This window comes from Hordeum vulgare, chromosome 5H, assembly GCF_904849725.1.
Source record: "Hordeum vulgare subsp. vulgare chromosome 5H, MorexV3_pseudomolecules_assembly, whole genome shotgun sequence".
Lineage (NCBI taxonomy): Eukaryota > Viridiplantae > Streptophyta > Magnoliopsida > Poales > Poaceae > Hordeum > Hordeum vulgare.
Genome location: NC_058522.1, coordinates 469,251,416 through 469,260,503, shown reverse-complemented (window position 1 = coordinate 469,260,503; position 9,088 = coordinate 469,251,416). Strand labels below are relative to the sequence as shown.

The 9,088-nt window shown below is 41.0% G+C and overlaps 1 pseudogene; it reads right to left on the bottom strand.

The window, feature by feature from the left end:
* Positions 1-4,322: 4,322 nt before the first annotated feature.
* LOC123396908 lies at positions 4,323-6,501 on the bottom strand (annotated as a pseudogene).
* Positions 6,502-9,088: the final 2,587 nt, after the last annotated feature.

Below are 9,088 nucleotides of genomic sequence, written 5' to 3'. Positions count from 1 at the left end.
ACGGGGTTTAATGATATGGAGCTCGACATAGCTGGACCCAAAGATGAGAGGACACTCGGAGAAGTACTGGGTGGAGTCATCCTATGGGACAAGAACTACATCAAGCTTCCAGGCTCGGCCCCAAGGACAACACCGCCTTCGAGTCGTCGCAGGTCACCTACACCTCCATTACCTCCAAGGCCTCCACATGACGTCGGCCAGCACAACACGAGTCCATCTCGATCACCGCCGCCGGACTTGGGTCATCCGTCTCCGCCGCCGCCCGCACATGATACTAAGCGGAAGCGTGCCAGCAAGAATGCTTTGTCGACGATTTCTAAGGGACGGAGCTCCCCAAAGCGCAAACTGTCGCCCCTCCCAAAGATACCTCATGCTAATCTTCCTATGAGACCTTATGATCGTACCCCCGAGGAAAACGCCAGGATAGAAAAGGAACAACATGACTCGCAGATGAAAAGGAAGGAACCCGAGCCCCGCCCGAAATACACCGAGAAGAACATAGCATGGGCAAAAGACTTCATAACCACTCCATCACAGTATGACTTACACTATAAGCCTGATGACTATACACGCACAATGCAGAAGGAAGTGAAAAAGAGCAGGTCACATGCAAGTGCAAGTGGGAGCAAATCAAGTTCAACTACAAGCAAGAAAAAATCAGACGTTCCTCAGCTTGTACAACAGGCCAAACAGTCGATCCCACCCCTCAAGGTGTTAACCGAGAATGTTCCCCCTCCGGTGCAGGGGCAAGCTTTTGAAAAAGCAAAGGAGTTGGCGGATGAATGTGGTATCTTGGTTGAAAATTTGCTGGCTTCCCAAGACGAGAGGATACCCAAGGCTGTGGTAGCCCCTAAGCCATAGTTTGTCATGGGAGAGCCTTTGGTCAGCAAAGATGATCTCCCAACAAATATGCGTTACTTGCATAAATGGTACTTAAGTGAATCAAAGAATGGGAGAAGGATGATCGTGCTGAGTGTCCCACAGGAGTACTACGGCCGCTCCGAAGAAATCCATATCGACTTTGATGAACTCTTCTAGATGTACAATGGCGACGCCCTCGACAAATCGATTATGAGTTGCTATTGTGTGTAAGTTTTTCAATTCGTTGTCTACATATAACTTGTTTAGTTATTTCAATTCATTGTCTATATATAACTTGTACTCTATTATGCAGAATGAAGAGTCTGGAGTATAAAAGTAAGAGCATCATAAATATTGGTTTACTGATCCAGATAAAATACATATAGCGACGCTAACTAATTATCCCAAGGAGACGGAGGAAAACCTTCTAAGGTTTCTAAGAGATCAAAATTTCTGTGACTACATACTGTTTCCATACAACTTCAGGTCAGGGTCTTTACTCTGTTGTGTCCATTCACTTATAAGTGTAACTGATAAGTTACTCACACACACACACACACACACACACACATATATATATACATGTGCAGCTTCCATTGGATTCTCTTGGACATTCAAATTGATAAGGGAAGAGTTGATGCCTTCGACCCATTATCGAGACCCTTGGAACAGTTCCAAAGTCTGCAGGACATGCTCCAAGGGTAATTTTAATTATTCTTGCGCTCTATCGGTCTCTTTCGATGATTTTCTGATATATCAATTAATGAAAAACTTAGCAAATCATTATCCTTGTCGGGCAGGGTTTGGAATCGGTTCAAGTGCGTGACTCCCGGTAACTTTCCTGAGAAGCTGACCTTTAGAGCGGCTCAGGTAAGTAGTAGTATGATATACTTCTATTAATTTTCAATACATTTATGATGCTAGATTATTATTTTGATTATATATATTCCGTTCTCGTAATAAAGTGCGACCAGCAGCCACGGGGAACGCATCTATGCGGATACTATGTTTGCGAGACCATTCGCACGTTTACCTCTGAGTTCAAGGAGCACAGATTCGACGTAAGCAATGAACATTCACACCTTTATTTTTACCCGTCATTCTTTGTTAGCATGATTGATATTCATATTCATCTCCTCTTCTTATATAGCACACGCCATGAGGACGAAGGTCCTACCAGAGCAACGCGCGATTGCTGTTGTAGAGGAGCTTGCGGGATTTCTGAGGACGGAAGCTATAGATGACAAAGGACGATTTAGTGTAGCTAGGGGCCATTACTGATCTTCGTCCATGTAATCGAATAGACGGGCTCTAGTCCCGATAATTCAGATCTGTATATAATTGTATATATATGATCGCTTGTAAGATAAGTTAATCTTATATATATATATATATATGCATAATTATTTCTATTTAAATTATACGAAAACTAATTCCCGAACACAAAACGAGGCATCACGTTAATCTCCCGAACACCTAAACTCTAAAACCCTAAAACCCAAAAATAATTTCATTCAAAAAAAAAACAAAAGCCAGCAAAATCTGAAAATCTTTAGTCCCGGACCGTGTAACGAACCGGGACTAAAGGGCCTGCCCCTGGGGCGCTACGAGGCGTCCACGTGGAGCACCTTTAGTCCCGGCGTGTAAGAGGGCCGGGACGAAAAGGTTAGGCCTTTAGTCCCGGTTGCTGAACCGGGACTAAAGCCCCTTACGGGCCGGGGCTATAGGCCCTGCCCCACTAGTGATTAGCTTTTGTCTATTCAGTTGCTCTTGGTAAGAACATTGGTCCCTTCTAAAGTGATGTACAAAGTCAAGATATTTTGAGTCCGATGCATAAGATGGGCTGCAAGGCGTTTTTTAATAGTAAGAGAGTCGAGATTAAATATAATCTCCAAGATTCGGAATATGATTTTTTTTATAATATAGGAAGTGCAGAAAGTGTCATTTCGGAGCAAACTCCACTTGCTGTATGACTTCTTCTTTGTTGGGAAGATTGCTGCTCATACAGTGACATTCATCTACTACTGCAATTTAGTTAAAATATATGAAACTAGAAACTTGAACAACTACACATTTATTTCTTGCTTGCTTAGACTGCAAATGTTAGATAAGTCTGAACATTTTGGATGACTGAATTTATTCACAATAAGGAGCATCCAGGATGACATAATTTGTTTACAGTAAGGAACATCCATATACTCCTTACATGATCTTTTCAACTACTCATACATGATCATTTTAACTACTCATACATGATTCTATAGCAATTAGAATAAGTACTAAATGCAAACTGGACATGACCATTTTAACTACTCATACATGTTGAGTGGAAGCAAAGTGGTCCTTTATTCTACTTATGCTCGGTTCACTGTAACTTTCATTTTTGTCTCTGAAAGTGTGAGTATTGATTTCAAAGAAACAAGTGCTTAGAGCATTTCTGTATGTGTGGAGTACTTATACAGTGTGGAGTGGTGTTGTTAGTCCTGCCGGCCGCCCCGTCGCTCCTTCTCTGCTCGTGCCACCGTACTCATGCCGCATCATCGCTTCACGCTCATTCCATCCCGCACGCGTGCGCCGATATCTGTCCCCGCGATGCAGCAGCGGCTGCCTCGGCAGCGATGCTCCCAGGCTATTCGGCAAAATGCTGAGCTGGATGCTTGTTCCTGGACAACGACGGTGGTCGTACATCAGGCTTGGGCTGCGTTCCGTGAGGAGCAAGCGGCGGTTCGTGACCTGTGCCAACCCTTCGACATGGCATGTACGGAGTAGATGCTTCTAATCGTCCATGCCACTCGTGTTATGCATATTGCGAAGAAGGTAATCGTATTAGATTGATTTGGCAGGTTGGAGAAATTCACCTTTGTAAGTTTTCCAGTGAAATTATTGCTCTTGAGGTCATTTTTTATCAGATTTGTACAGTTGCTCACAGCAGATGGTAGCTGCCCTGACATTTTTCCATATGAACATATCAAGCTTCATTTCATCCTAAAGTTGATGTACACCACAAAGAAAATACAAAGAGGTTCTGTCCATTTCTCGGTGTTTCCCTTTACCTTAATAATGGCTCTGTGTTTATTTTTAGTTTTCATTAAAAAAGCAAAGTTTTTTCTTCTTCTGACACATCCCTTTGAGAACTCTTGTCCCTTTTGTACAGTGTCCAAGAATTGGACTTGCTATCCGGGGTACATGCAAAAGGATGCTTGGCCTTTACACCATTCCCGAAAAATAAGATGGTCTCCAGGTCTTCCTGGATCTCAGCCGTCTAACTGTCTTGATCTGTGATCTAAACTCCTTGATCCCATCACAGAAACAGGCCCACATTTGCTGAAGCTCAATTAGGGTCTGGTCATCTGCACTTGCACCTTGACGTATATTAATAATCATGATCCTATATCATGGCATGGAAATGCCTAGCTTTATTATGCATGTACCAAATTTTGTTACTCCTTAGGACCACCTGATCACACATCTCTACTATTAGATTGATTTGGCAGGTTGGAGAAATTCACCTTTGTAACTTCTCCACTGAAATTATTGCTCTTGAGGTCAATTTTTATCAGATTTGTACAGTTGCTCACAGCAGATGGTAGCTCCCGTGACATGTTGTTGTTCAAACGGAGCTCCTCCAATTTCTTGAGATGTCCTACAAAACTGGAATCCTGCCGCTGAAGTTGTTTCGTCCAAGATCAAGGGTTACAAGATTTTTGAGGTTGGTTATGTTTGTACCATCTATAGCTCCATGTAAATCATTGTTAGGCAATGGCAGGTACTCCAATGATTTTGCATTGAAGAGTTCATTTGGGATTACTCAAGTGAGGTGGTTGTATCCAGCCCCGAGCTCTCTTAGCCTGGAGCAATTACCAAGACTTGGGGGATGCTTCCACTGAATTCATTGAAACACAGTTCAAACACAGTGAGGGGTGGTGAGGTACTACATAGTTGAGTTTGTATCTGCCCACTAAAGTTGTTATTGCTAGCATTGAGTGTGACCAAATTCTCCATTGTGATGGATGGAAAGTGTCCTGTAAATAAATTGTTAAGATGTTCAGTACCTGGAAAGGCCGGGGCAGGGCCGAAGAGGGCAACTCGTGGAGTGTTCCATTGAGCTGGTTAAAGCTGACATCAAGGATTGTGATGCTGCTGGACGACACCAATTCCGACGGCAGACCGCTGGAGAGCGAGTTGTGAGAGAGATCAAGGTGCTGCAGTGCATCGAGGATCCCAAGGGACCATGAGATGTTCCCCTCGAGTCCCTTAAAAGGCAGCAAGACATGTGTGACCGTCCTATCTTGCCTGCAGGTGATCCCTTCCCACTTGCAGCAATCCGTGCCGTTCTCCCATGAAGCAGCGAGTCCACCGTTTTGCGAGAGCCCGACGAGAAACTGGAGAAGGGAGCCCCTCTCCTGCTCCGTGCAGGAGATGGTGAGAGAGTCCAAGGAGATGAGCAGCACAAGAGCAAGGACAAATGAAGGCATGTGCAATTTCTTGGTGTGTGTCTTGCTTGAAATCTGTAGCGTCTCCATGGTTTTGTGGTGAAACTATCATGGAAACCATAGCATCAATGGTTGTCTAATCATGCAAGAGCTTGAGGGGAAAGAAGAAGCCCTCATTTTGTTTTGCTTCTTGCAGTCGTTTCAGCATAGAGGAAAAATGGTTGGTCCAGACTCTCAACACTATACTTGGATACTGTGCAAAATCTTTATTTTGTAGCCGTCCACTATTTCGGACTTAATCCGTGTAGAATATTTAACACGTGCCATCAATTATTTGTCTGATCAATCACTTCTTGATGCACCCTTTTGTGAACAGGAGACGCTATGCACTCAAAAAGGAAAGAGTTGGTGGAGATTTGCAAAGATACAAAGCGTGGGATAGTTCATGGGGTGATACAATTTTTTATCATGTTTTAATTCTCTTAATCTGTTCATAGATGAATGTGTGTTGTTATTTTTACTAGAGTTTTAATCTGATCCATGGATAAACTAAGTGTAAACATGTAATCTATTTGTATTTTTTCAACAGTAATTTGATATTTTGCTTTCCAAAATAACCACATTTTTTTTGGAAACGATAAAGTTCTTCATAAATCCCTTGAAACGTTCTCCAACAAGAGCAAACGAAGGGCATACGAGTTACTTTTTAATACGAGCCTCAAACTTATTGTATTCTGAAATCTAAATATGTTCCCATTTGTTTTTTTTCATGCAAAGCAAGCAGTGGAACTACCTGGCTGCAGCGACACGCCTCCGCTCCTTTCCTTTGGTACCACCACTCTCCTAGCGGCGACACCGATGATGCCATATTCATTGAAGAATTCTACGAAGAGGAGGACAACAATGATGAGGACGTCGAGCTGGTGGAACTACCTGGCTGCAGCGACACGCCTCCGCTTTTTTGGTCAGTCGACTCAAAGGCTCGCGTAATGTATTTAGCTTCTGTATATTAGTATGTAGCCTGTAGAACAAGGTATGCTTAATTTGTGAGAAATTTGAAGCTAAGTTAGGTTCATATGTTCTTCGAATAACTAGATATGCAGCTTTCCATCTCAGTTTCAGCAATTCAAGTTTTGGCTGACCTTTTTGCAAGAACAGCAGGCTGTTCGGATTTGGCCAGTAGCGAGGAGGGAAACTGCATCTCCATCCATTCGTTGAAACATCATACTGCTGGGATTAGTATTGACCATTAAGGTTGATATAGCTTTTTCTAAGCAAACCATCATGCTTGAGGTTGAGGTTATTTTCCTATCTTTAGAAGTATGATTTAAGGATAGCGGGTACTCTTGTTACAAGCATATTGATCATTCTATTCTATGGTATTTTCTCTGTGTCGTATTAGATTGGAGAACATTCAGAGAAATGATAGTTGTATTAGATTGGAGAACATTCAGAGAAATGATAATCTTGGCAAGCGTTTGCTTTTTCTGTTCTGATTGTAGATTATTTTGCATATTATCTAATAATCCACCTCTTTCACACGGACAATGTAAGCATATATAGATGCCCCCACCTGACATGAAGTGGTGTATGCCAAAGTTGGAAAAAAGAGGAGACTTGTTAGAATTGAAGCAGAGCAAGAAGAGAAGAAAGTTATCATATATGTATGTGGTTCAGATTCAGTTCATTGTTTGTGCATGACATTTGTTGACGAATTCTTGAAGAGAACATGCATACATATCTTTTTGTAATTTTTCATAATGTTTTGAATGTGTGCTAAGTCCTTTTAAGGGAGACCATGCATATTTGTTATTTATTTTACATACATTTTTGGATTATCCAGACTCAAATTTGCTCCGGTAGCAAATGTTTGTAGTATGCACAACGAACTTGGTTGGCTTGCCTATCGAAAACTACCAATTATGATTGTTCAGATACTCTTTATATTATGACAATCAGCTAGACCAAACTTGTACCCTAAAATTAGCAACAAAGCTCATATTTGATAAGAGATTGAAGGTTTTCAATAATATCCCTTTCCAATAATCGGCTGATTTGCCTAAAATCTTTGCTCTGTGTGGCGAGCGAGCTTAAAATGGGAATGTCTAGAAGCTAGACATAGTACATGATTGGTGAAAAGGACAATGGATGTGGTGTTGGTGATTTGCTGAAGTATAGGAGGAGCAGAGGTGGCATTGGAGATTTCCTGAAGTATTCGAGAAACGGCAATAGAGGAGATTAGTCAAAGTATATGAAAACCTTGGTACAATGGTGGATCGATGTGGACTCGGACGACTACAAAAAGATGTTAAGTAGGTTGACACCGAAGACAAAGGCCCAACACAACATTTATGTATCCAAAAGAGTGCAGGGGTCGGTAAAGAGGACATCATACTACAATCTCCGTGGTATAACATGTGCACATGGCTTTGGAGTGTAGAAGTTTTATTCACAACTAAATTACTCTAAAACTATAATGAAGCAACAAAGATCTTCTTGGCATGGAAATGAAGGAAGGAGGAAGAGGAACTTCTCTCCTTGAAGAGCACGGGATGTTGGAGATATGTTGCTTGCAGAAAGAAACATGTGGGTGCAGACATATGACCTTCTACAATAGATATATATATTATTTCATGGCAACGCACGGGTATTCAAATACTAAGTTGTTGCACACACTTTACATTCTAATATTCTTGTAGTAATATTTTTTTATCCCGTGGCAACGTCCGGGCATTCAACTAGTACATTGTAAATGTACAAGTCATCCATTTCAATTACTCTCCATTATTGCACTGTTAATGTCTTGTTACATGAGTAATAACCATGTCTTATGAGATGAAAATCGAAAGAATTATCATCATAAATAAAGCATATATTCATATAACCTGATTTGTAAGGCTCACGATTAAACCATCCCAATATAGGTAGACACATAATAGGAATGTACGTATTAGCACGTGTAGATAAGCAATCATGCGACATGCTATTCAAAATGTAATCAACAACGTTGTTGGGGTCATATTAAAATCATCAAGCATTGTCATATTAATATTCTCTTTCAACCTAGTAAGATCATCACATGTGATGCAAATTCTGTGCACTAAAAATTCATTGTCTATGCATTTCTCTTCAATCAAGTTAAAAGTAAATTTTGGAGCATAAACACTTTTTAGGCAACTCAAACATGTGTTTAATCAATTGGATGTGATCCAAACCGGATTGAACAATCAAGTCACATGTGTTAATATCGGTAGCCATTAATTCATGAGGTGCACACAAATCAATGAGAGGAGCAATTTTAGCAGGTGGTCCACGCAAAAAATAGGTATTTCTGTTGGCTGTAAACATGATTTATCCAAACAATTATCCATAAAAACTGGCGTAATTAAAATAGATGGCATTTCATCGCACTTAACACATGAAGCTTTTAATACGACATGACATGGAACAATCTCATGTGGAAGGGGAGATTCATTACCTTCCTTAGTACCTTTGATGGTTGACTCAGAATATGTAGGCATGGTTGATGGCATCATGTCACAAGACGGAAGTGGTACAAATCCCAAAGAAACAGGTGGAACAACCGTAGTATGTTTGGCACAAGAAAAAGCAAGTGGGACACAACTTCGTGCACAAAATGGAAACGCATGTTTGCTTGTTTGATGTGCACGACTATTAATTTTTTGTTCAACTTGACAAGCAAGATAAAACAAATCATTTAAGGAATACTATTCTTTGTGCATGAGTATATCATAAATATCACGGTTTAATCCCATTAAAAATCTATTCATGGT